At 34.0% G+C, this 8,722-nt stretch overlaps 1 pseudogene; it reads left to right on the top strand.

Moving 5' to 3' along the window:
* Positions 1-1,754: 1,754 nt before the first annotated feature.
* Positions 1,755-2,454, top strand: LOC107510417 (annotated as a pseudogene).
* The last annotated feature ends 6,268 nt before the right edge of the window (positions 2,455-8,722 follow it).

Below are 8,722 nucleotides of genomic sequence, written 5' to 3'. Positions count from 1 at the left end.
ATAAACACTTGAGTTCCATGACATCTGACATCAGGGTAAATAATCATAAAAAAGAAAAAAATATAGATAAATAGAACATCCTTAAAGTACATAGATCAAGGCATTTTCCTTTATATTGAATAGCAGTAAATTAGATAAAGATCGAGTAGGTCCTTTATTGATAAAAATGTAGTTTAGAATTAAAAAAAAACATATTCTATCACTTTAGTACATAAACTTGGAGTATACAAAGAGCCCAAAGACTATTTCAACTTCTTACCACATACTCTCTACAAACATAATAGGCCACTACATTAAAAACATTTGATAGATTGAAAATTTTGTCTTTCAACAAGAGTCCCCATTACTATGTGAAATGTTCTCAAAGGAATTCCATGGCCTGAGTGCCTCCTCAGAAACGTAAATATTGAATTGAAAATGCCTCATAACTTAGTATTTTACCCTTCCTAGGTGAGAGTTTTATTTATGTTAGGATTAAAACATCAAAAGAAAGGCAGGAAACTTCTTGATGGGGACCAAGGTATCTGGCAGGTAAAGGAGATATTTTGAGGAGGTTCTTAACCTTTTACCAGCCAGTCATTCCACTTAAGAGTGGTGCTTAGGTACTCTGATTGCATGAACAGGCAGAAAATTTAGCTTTTTACTATCTTTATTCAAAGTTAATTTAAAATTTTTTTCTACATTTATCTATTATATACACATTGCACACAACTAAAGCTTTATGCCTCACTTACTGAAGTAATAAGCAACACACACATACACACACACACACACACACGCACACAGAGAGAGAGAAAGAGAGAGAGAGAGAGAGAGAGAGAGAGAATAAAAACATCACAGATAAAACCTGAGTGTTTCTTGTTCAGTACTCACTTCTTCTTTTACATTTAATGTGTGTTAAATTGTCGGCATTTCACATTTTGTCCTCCTTTGTAATGCTTTACTCCAGTAGTAACCAAGAGTACTACAGCTTACAAAAAGGAACTTTTATCCATAAAATAGCTTTTCTATTGAATGAATCAGAAGATAAAACCAAGGCACTTTTTAAATATATCTCTATCATTTTTTTTTCTCTCAGCTTGTTGCTCTAAACCTTGAGTTTAAACTAGTTCAGAATCAATCAACTCAACTCAGAAATAGAATGAAAGACTTCGCAGAAGAAAGTGAGAACAGAGGAAAACATATATTTTTAAATCACCTATCGTCCCTTGTTTCTCAGGTAGAATTTATCACTGTCTCACACAGAATCAGGGCACGTGGTGAAGCACTTGGAGAACAGATGCTCAGGTCAAGCAGCCAACATTGTCACATAAATTGCGAGGTGGATTCGGAGTCATTAGACAAGATGGTAAATGAGGCAAAAAATGTGTGGCTATTCCATAAAAATAAAATCTAACCTTCATTAGTTATTATCTAGAATATAGTGATAGTAGAAAGCAAATCTGGGTCGACCTTAGAAAAGCAGTCGATTTACAATTTTGCAACTCACAGGAACACTATAAAGTAAAAATGGACACTCCTTGAGGTAGAAAGAAAGTTTTATACTTTCTATCAAGTTATATTCATGCAGATGGCTTGGTGAACATTTTAGAAGTGAATAACTGGATTAATTTTTGAAAACATACTTTATCAAGAATTATCAGACTATAGATTTTTTAGATTAGTGTTTCTTATATTTAGTATTATTCCTAATGGAGACAGTGATAATCTAAAGGCAAGTTGGGTATTCTCCTAATTTAGAATTTGAATATGAAATGGAGGGATTAATATTAATTTCCAGGACTGTTCAGGCCATCAAAGAGCTGAACCCTAAACCCAAATTCTTTGTTCTGTATGGGGACCTCATCCATGCCATGCCAGGGACGCCTTGGTAGAAGGAGCAAACAGAGGATCTGTAGCGAGTGATCAAGGATGTGGACAGAGAATTCTCGCTGGTGGCCCAAGACCATCTCGGAGTTTGAGCAGACTTGGGGAGATGACTATTTCAGCTTCTGGGTCAGGGGAGTTCTGTTCCGTGTTCTCGACTCCCAGTTCCTGCACGATGTTTCCAGGTGCCCTTACTTGAACAGCAGGCTCGGGACCACTGGATTAAACAGCAGCTGAGCATCGTGTTGGGCAGAAGTGCCAGGATGCAGCGTCTTTCAGCACATCCTGCTGCTCCTACAAAGCATCAACAAGAACGACGGCTATTTCAACTTCACCAAGACCATTCAGAGGTAGACAGCAGACAAACTAGCCAAAGCAGATACCAAAGTTATATTCTCAGGCCACTGCACTGGGAATGCCAGGGGCACCTGCCACAATCTTGACATGGTAGTGTCGTCTGCCATTGGATACCATGGTGTCTACCGATGGGCTCCCGGTCGTGGCGGTCACAGCTGAAAAAATAGTTTAGATGAGCTGAGTGAGGAGGTGATAGAAGGTAATCTGATGGATTTGATGAAGAAAAAGTGATTGCTATTTATGATTCATTAATTTTTCCTTACACTGTTTTTTTCTATTTGTTTTTTGTTTGTTTGTTTTTGTTTTTGTTTTTGTTTTTACCAGAAACAGTGGCTGCACACAATCACGTATTGAATATAAGAAGGATATATATTCAGGCTTTGGAAAATATGTCCTTTTTCATAAATCGGAGAGCTGGGTCTCATCTTAAATTATATTCAAAATAGAACTACTCTCCCTTTAAAAAAGGGAAGGGGATGGGGATTGGAGCCTGGGAATAAAAAAAAGTGATATTAGAATATAAGGAAAAAAATAGAAGGCAGGAAACCAAACGTAACTGTTTACTGTGTACATGGGTAAAAGCCTTAGGAGTAAAGGCCCAACAATGCTTTTGTGCATGTTGTGTTAAGATCATCAGTTAACCTTTGGGCTATCATGCCTTTACTACTCACAATGACCAGAGGAGAGCCTTGCTTGGAGGAAAGGGAAACTGATAGGTGATGTGTATGGCCATCAACTCAGGTAGAGCAGAACTCATTTTCTTCTAGTTTCTCTTTCATGACTGACCATCCTTATTATTTTTTTCTCTTTTGTAAACCTCATTTTTATGGGTACTCTGAAAATATTGGCTATTGATTTTACAGTTATCATGAAGTTGATAAATGCTCAAAGTTTCTTCCCAAAGACATCCTTTTAAATAAAATTGTAAAAAGATGAAAAGCTCCTAAAGGAAAGTAGTAATGTCCATGAATGAGTATTTCTCTTATATTTATACTACAAGGGTATGCCTTGTCATTGGTGCTTTTTAACTCACTCATTAATTCACCTATTCCTAAATGTGAATTGAGTGTCCATTATGGCCCAGGCACTGTGAATAATACCTTATTTAGTTATCAAGGAGTTCTCATTCTCTGGGGACACTAGTCAAGGACCAGTTAATGATGAAACTGTCATAAATGTTATTCTACAGGTTTGCATAAAATATTACAGGGGAGCAGAGAAGGAAGGGGTATGCCTTTAAAGAAAAAGTAACATATAACTTGAATCTTAAATCCAAACTAATTAGATTGGGAGAGGAGGGTATTTCAAGCCAACCAAACTTTGGACCTGAGTGAGTCATGGTACTGTCACTATTGGCAATCCCACCTCAGTGTTCTGTCTGGTAGGCCCTCGGTATACAATAGATGAAAGAATTTACATGAGTGGAATGGTAAGATTATAAAGGTATCTTTAAAGTTTTTGAGTCAAATAGAATTGTTTTTATAAGGTTGATGTAGTAGCTTCTTAGAGGAAATAAAAATTATTTCTGTCTTTAGCATGACAAAGGTTCTCTCACTAACCAAACTCAGCTCAGTCTTCTTTGAGCTCTTTTTCAACTAGACTCGACTTTCAGAGTTCCATGATTGTCTCAACATTGTCCAATTTTAGTGGGAACCCTGCTTATTTTGCTTAACAGGAATCTCCCATCCTCCATATCTCTCCACTCTACATATCTAATAGGGTTCTTCATTCTCTATCACCCCCCAGGTGATGTCTCATCACTCTGGCTTGCCTTCAACAAGAGTCTGTTAGGTTGGTTTAACCAGAATTTCCCTTTCTCCTGACGTTTTCTCTTAGTAATTTTTCACACAATGACCCCCATCCTGCTCCATAGCTATATGATTACATTTGCCCAGGCTGTATTTGAAGTTGAGTCCCATCTTTCTGCTTCACTGAGAGACTCCATTGTAGTAATCTCTACGCTGATCTCCATGCCCCACCCACCCCTCCTTGAATAAAGTCTTCCTTACTCTGCTTTAACAAGTGTCATTGAATATTTTTTTTCTAACAGGCATTACCATACTTCTTATTACTATAGTTGTTCTTTCCTCTTTCATTTCTCTTCGGAATAACAACAATGTGGTTCTTTTATATCAAGGAGCCAGAAAATTCCAGAGCTAAAGAACAGGGAGATATGAGATAAAAGTGATTCTAAAACCATAAGTACTCTAAAAATAATTACCAATAGAAGTCTACTATAGAGACTTCTATAGTAGTAGACAGTAGTTCTGTAATTAATTCATACAAACTCAACAGAAGGTAGTAAAAGCAAATGTTCAATACACAATATTGTTTGTATGAAATAAATCTCTCAGATCGAAATTAAATATCTTTACTTAAGAGGCCAGTTGAATTTCTTATCACATTATCTGGTAAAATTCACAGGGATAAGCAGACGTTAATAGTAAATAATACTAATATCTGCTGAACATTGAAGAAGTAATTCTTAAGGGGAGATCAGACATCAGTTTGAGTATGTTAAATTCTTTACAGAACATTTTTTAAAAAACACTTCTTGTTTTTGTAAGAATGAAAAGTAAAATGTTTGTATCCTCTATGCTTTGATTTAAAATTTTGAAGTGTGGGTTATTTTTTTTTTTTTCCTGTTTAAACAAACTGGTCATGTTTTAATTCTACATGTTGCCAACAAATAGTTGATCCAATAATGACTACCTTTCTCATTCCTAACCCTAACCTTTTTTTTTTTTTTTCTGATTGATTCTTAGGTGGAAATATATAGTAAGAAATCAGAAATAATTTATTTTCAAATAGTCTTAGGAGATGTGAACTGATCCTTTGCTCTCTTCTAAATGGACAGATGTGTATTCTTTCATTATTTAATAAAATGTTTGGTGTTGCTGAGGGATCAATCTGATTAGGCCAGATGGGTGGTCAGGGGATGATTTTTAATAAACTTATTTCTACCTGCCCTAATCCAAGAAGCTTTTAGGAATTAGTATATAGTATGCATGAGATTCTGGATATTCAGCTTTATATACATATTTTATCTAATTTCCATAATAACTGTATGAGTTAGGAACATTTATTACTCCATTTTCCATGATGTAGAATTTGAGGCTTATAATTAAGTAAATTACGAAGAACACTAAGTTAGTAAGTATTAGAACAGGGATTTAAATCCAGTTCTTATTTTTTTAAATTTCAAATCCCATGATCTTATGTTATATTAAAGTAGTCATATTTTAATTTTTTACATCCTGGCAATATTATTTATGTGCAGGGGAAAATATGGTTAAAGATAGAGCTGGATGAGTTTTTATTCATACATGTAACACTCTGCAAGTCTAAACTACTTCCATAGATGATGAACTCAATGCTGGCTTTCTCTCTAACGTGGTTTGATTTTTACACATCTACATTTCTCAACTGCGTTTCAGCAGAAACTGTTTTATTTGAGGCTGAAAGAAATCAAATACCTTGCCTGTGACTTTCAGGAAAGGATGTGTGCACGCAGTGTAAAAGCCTCCTAAATTAAATTTGCAAAATAAACTCATCATTTCTAGTTGTCTCCGTTATGCATAAAGCACAAGGAGTGCTTATGCCATTGCTCTCTCAGGGTTTTTTATATACTGTGACAGGCTGAAAAACTGCTGTAGAAAAAAGTCTGGGACAGCAGAGGGCTGGGCATACAAGTCACCTCTTGTCTCGCCTAGTTAATATCAACAGAGTTTAAGAAGGTGCGACATCTGTATGTGATTCAGGGAATTAGGATCAACGATATTCTACCATGATCCGACTTTGGTTTGCACTCCCAAGTGTACCTTACTCTTGCAAATCTATTTTTCATTTTCACTATCTGAGAAAAGAAGCTTTCTGTTTTAACTAGAGGCAATAAAACATGGAAGTAGAATAGATAAGTCATAAATTAGCTATTCAAAGATTCGTTAAGTGTAAGTTAGATAGGATATCTACTTAGGGCACGGTGTTTTTTAAAGTGGTCAGTGATTGTGTTTATAGTTGTCTCCACAGTTTATGTTATGAAAAATAAACATATCCATTAAGAGTTACCCTCATAAGCCTTGCAAATCCACCTCGTCCAACACAGGAATGACAATTCTGTCTTTAACACACAGAACTTAAGAGAAATTACTGCTCTTTGTTGTGGGTAGTGTATGGCTGCCTGCCAAATGGTTCTAACTCACTGAATGACATCTGAGAAAGACTAGGAAGAGCCAAAATGCACTGGAGATACAGGGAAGAAATCAAATGACTAAGGCAAGATTCTAGGAGAGGAAAGCCATTAGCAGAAATATTATTAAGCATTTAGAGAGCAGTTTGATTATAAAATGTTTTATAAATATATATATATATGTAATTTGATTCTTATAGGCTTTCAGCAGTAATGTCAATTCTATGATATTTTTCTCTCAGACATTTAAGCTGAATATTTTTCTTTTGCCATATTGGAGAATCTTGTTGACATCAACCTGCCTTTAAGACAGTATCAAAATACTCTGAAATGTCACACTGAAAAATAATTAGAAATGCCCTCTCTGCTTGAGAAACCTAAACCGACATTTTTTTTAGATTTTCCCCTTACTTCACTGAAAGTTTTTATGGTAGTAGTCTTTGCATTTCAGAAATCAAAGAAATGAAACTAATGTATTTCTAATTTTATAAATATAATTAGTAACCTAATAAAATGAACAAGTTAGTCACAGATTGAGATAGGATTTAACTTTAACGAGTTCCATTTGTGGACTTGCCTTTCAGTTGTTAGTATAAATTTCTATACCTAGTTGTATTTATGTGTTTTGTATGATACAGACAGTAAAAACAACATTTCTTATTTTATATTTTAAACAGTACATTATTTAAATACAATGGAATACATAAAATTTTGGACAATAAGTTTCTTTAAATGAATTGGAAATAACCTATAAATTTTCAGAAACACTATGTGTGCATTTTGAATATCTTCAACAAAATTCCCTTGGGCTTACTTTATATTTCATGAACCCTTCTATAGTTCAACTTGCATGTGCAATTTTAAATTGTCAAATCAAGGGTAAATTATAGCCCATGTGCTAAATCCTGTCTACCGGCAATTTCTGTAAATAAAGTTTCAGTAGAACAGAGCTACCTCCATTCATTTATGTGTTATTTGTGTTTATTAATTTCGTGCTACAACAGCAGAGTCAATTATTTGTGACAGAGACTTTATGGTCTTCAAGCCTAGAATATTTATTATCTGGACTTCTTAAAAAAATGTTTGCTGACCCCTATTGTGTATGCTGCAAACAGGGAACACATTCCTCATTTGTTATAATAATAAAAAATAATAATAATAAGGGTTTACATGCATACATATATATGAAGTCATGCAACTAACATTTATTCAACTTATATAGGTGCCAGGCCAAGTGTTTAAAATATCTGCATATTTAGAGATTAAAATTCAAGATTTAAAAAAATTCTATTAAAAGTTTCTCATCTCCAAACTTTTTATTGGTGTGTTTTCAGCAACCTAGACAGTTGCCAACAATTCAACATACGAAGTAGAGAAGTATTAACTCACTGGAGATGGATTCAATTCCATTTCATTCCATTTCAATTACACATAGGAATCTAGCCATTGCATTTGCACATAAGCCAACCTAAGGTATTTAAAATGAGACAAATGTATTACTCTTCTAAGAATTCATTATCAACCAAGTTATAGCAATCAAAGAGGATTAAGGATGGAAAATTCTTTTACTGTATGCAATGTTAAGCAATGTACCAAATCAAGGGAAAAGAGAGTAATATTATAATTTCATGGTTCTAAAATTATGTAGCTCCCAAATAATTTTTAGAAGAATTCTCATGAACATAATGCTATATGTTTCACAAGTAGCGCAATAAGAGTGTTCCTGAACTGTTAAAAATAATTTAGAGGGTTAAGAGTTCAAAAAGCCAAGAATTAACTATTGCAGTGGCATGATTATAATCCAAGTTTTTCCATGTATTTGTCCTGGTATGGTAAAAACACAAAGATTAGGCAATTACCTGTACTTTAGTTTAGTTTTAGTTTTTGGTTTTAATAATTCTTTTTAACCAGAAAATTGGACCACTGATGAGAACCATTTTTAAATAAACAACTTGCAAGAACAGTACTATAATTCATTAGAGGGTTGTTACTGTAACAAATGTGCTCATTTTCCCAACTTGCACATTCAACCATTTTGAATGCTCTATAGATTAATTCATAGCCAAGGGAAAGGTTTTCTAGACTTTAAAACTATTTATTAAGCACTATGGCAAACACAAAATATTATAAATAAATTTATCTTAATTCAATGGGCATAACATACTAAATTTTAAAAATGGTAAAATTGTTAAATGAGCTATATAATGTATAACATAGATTATACTACAGTTACATTTATTTTAACAATCTCCTGTAAAATTTTGTCAACCTTTCACTTGATTTAGCCACACTTGTTATTACGTAGAAAAT

This window comes from Rousettus aegyptiacus, unplaced genomic scaffold (genome assembly GCF_014176215.1).
Source record: "Rousettus aegyptiacus isolate mRouAeg1 unplaced genomic scaffold, mRouAeg1.p scaffold_m13_p_4, whole genome shotgun sequence".
Taxonomy (NCBI): domain Eukaryota; kingdom Metazoa; phylum Chordata; class Mammalia; order Chiroptera; family Pteropodidae; genus Rousettus; species Rousettus aegyptiacus.
Note: the sequence above shows the minus strand (reverse complement) of the source record. Positions and strands in the feature narration are given on the sequence as shown.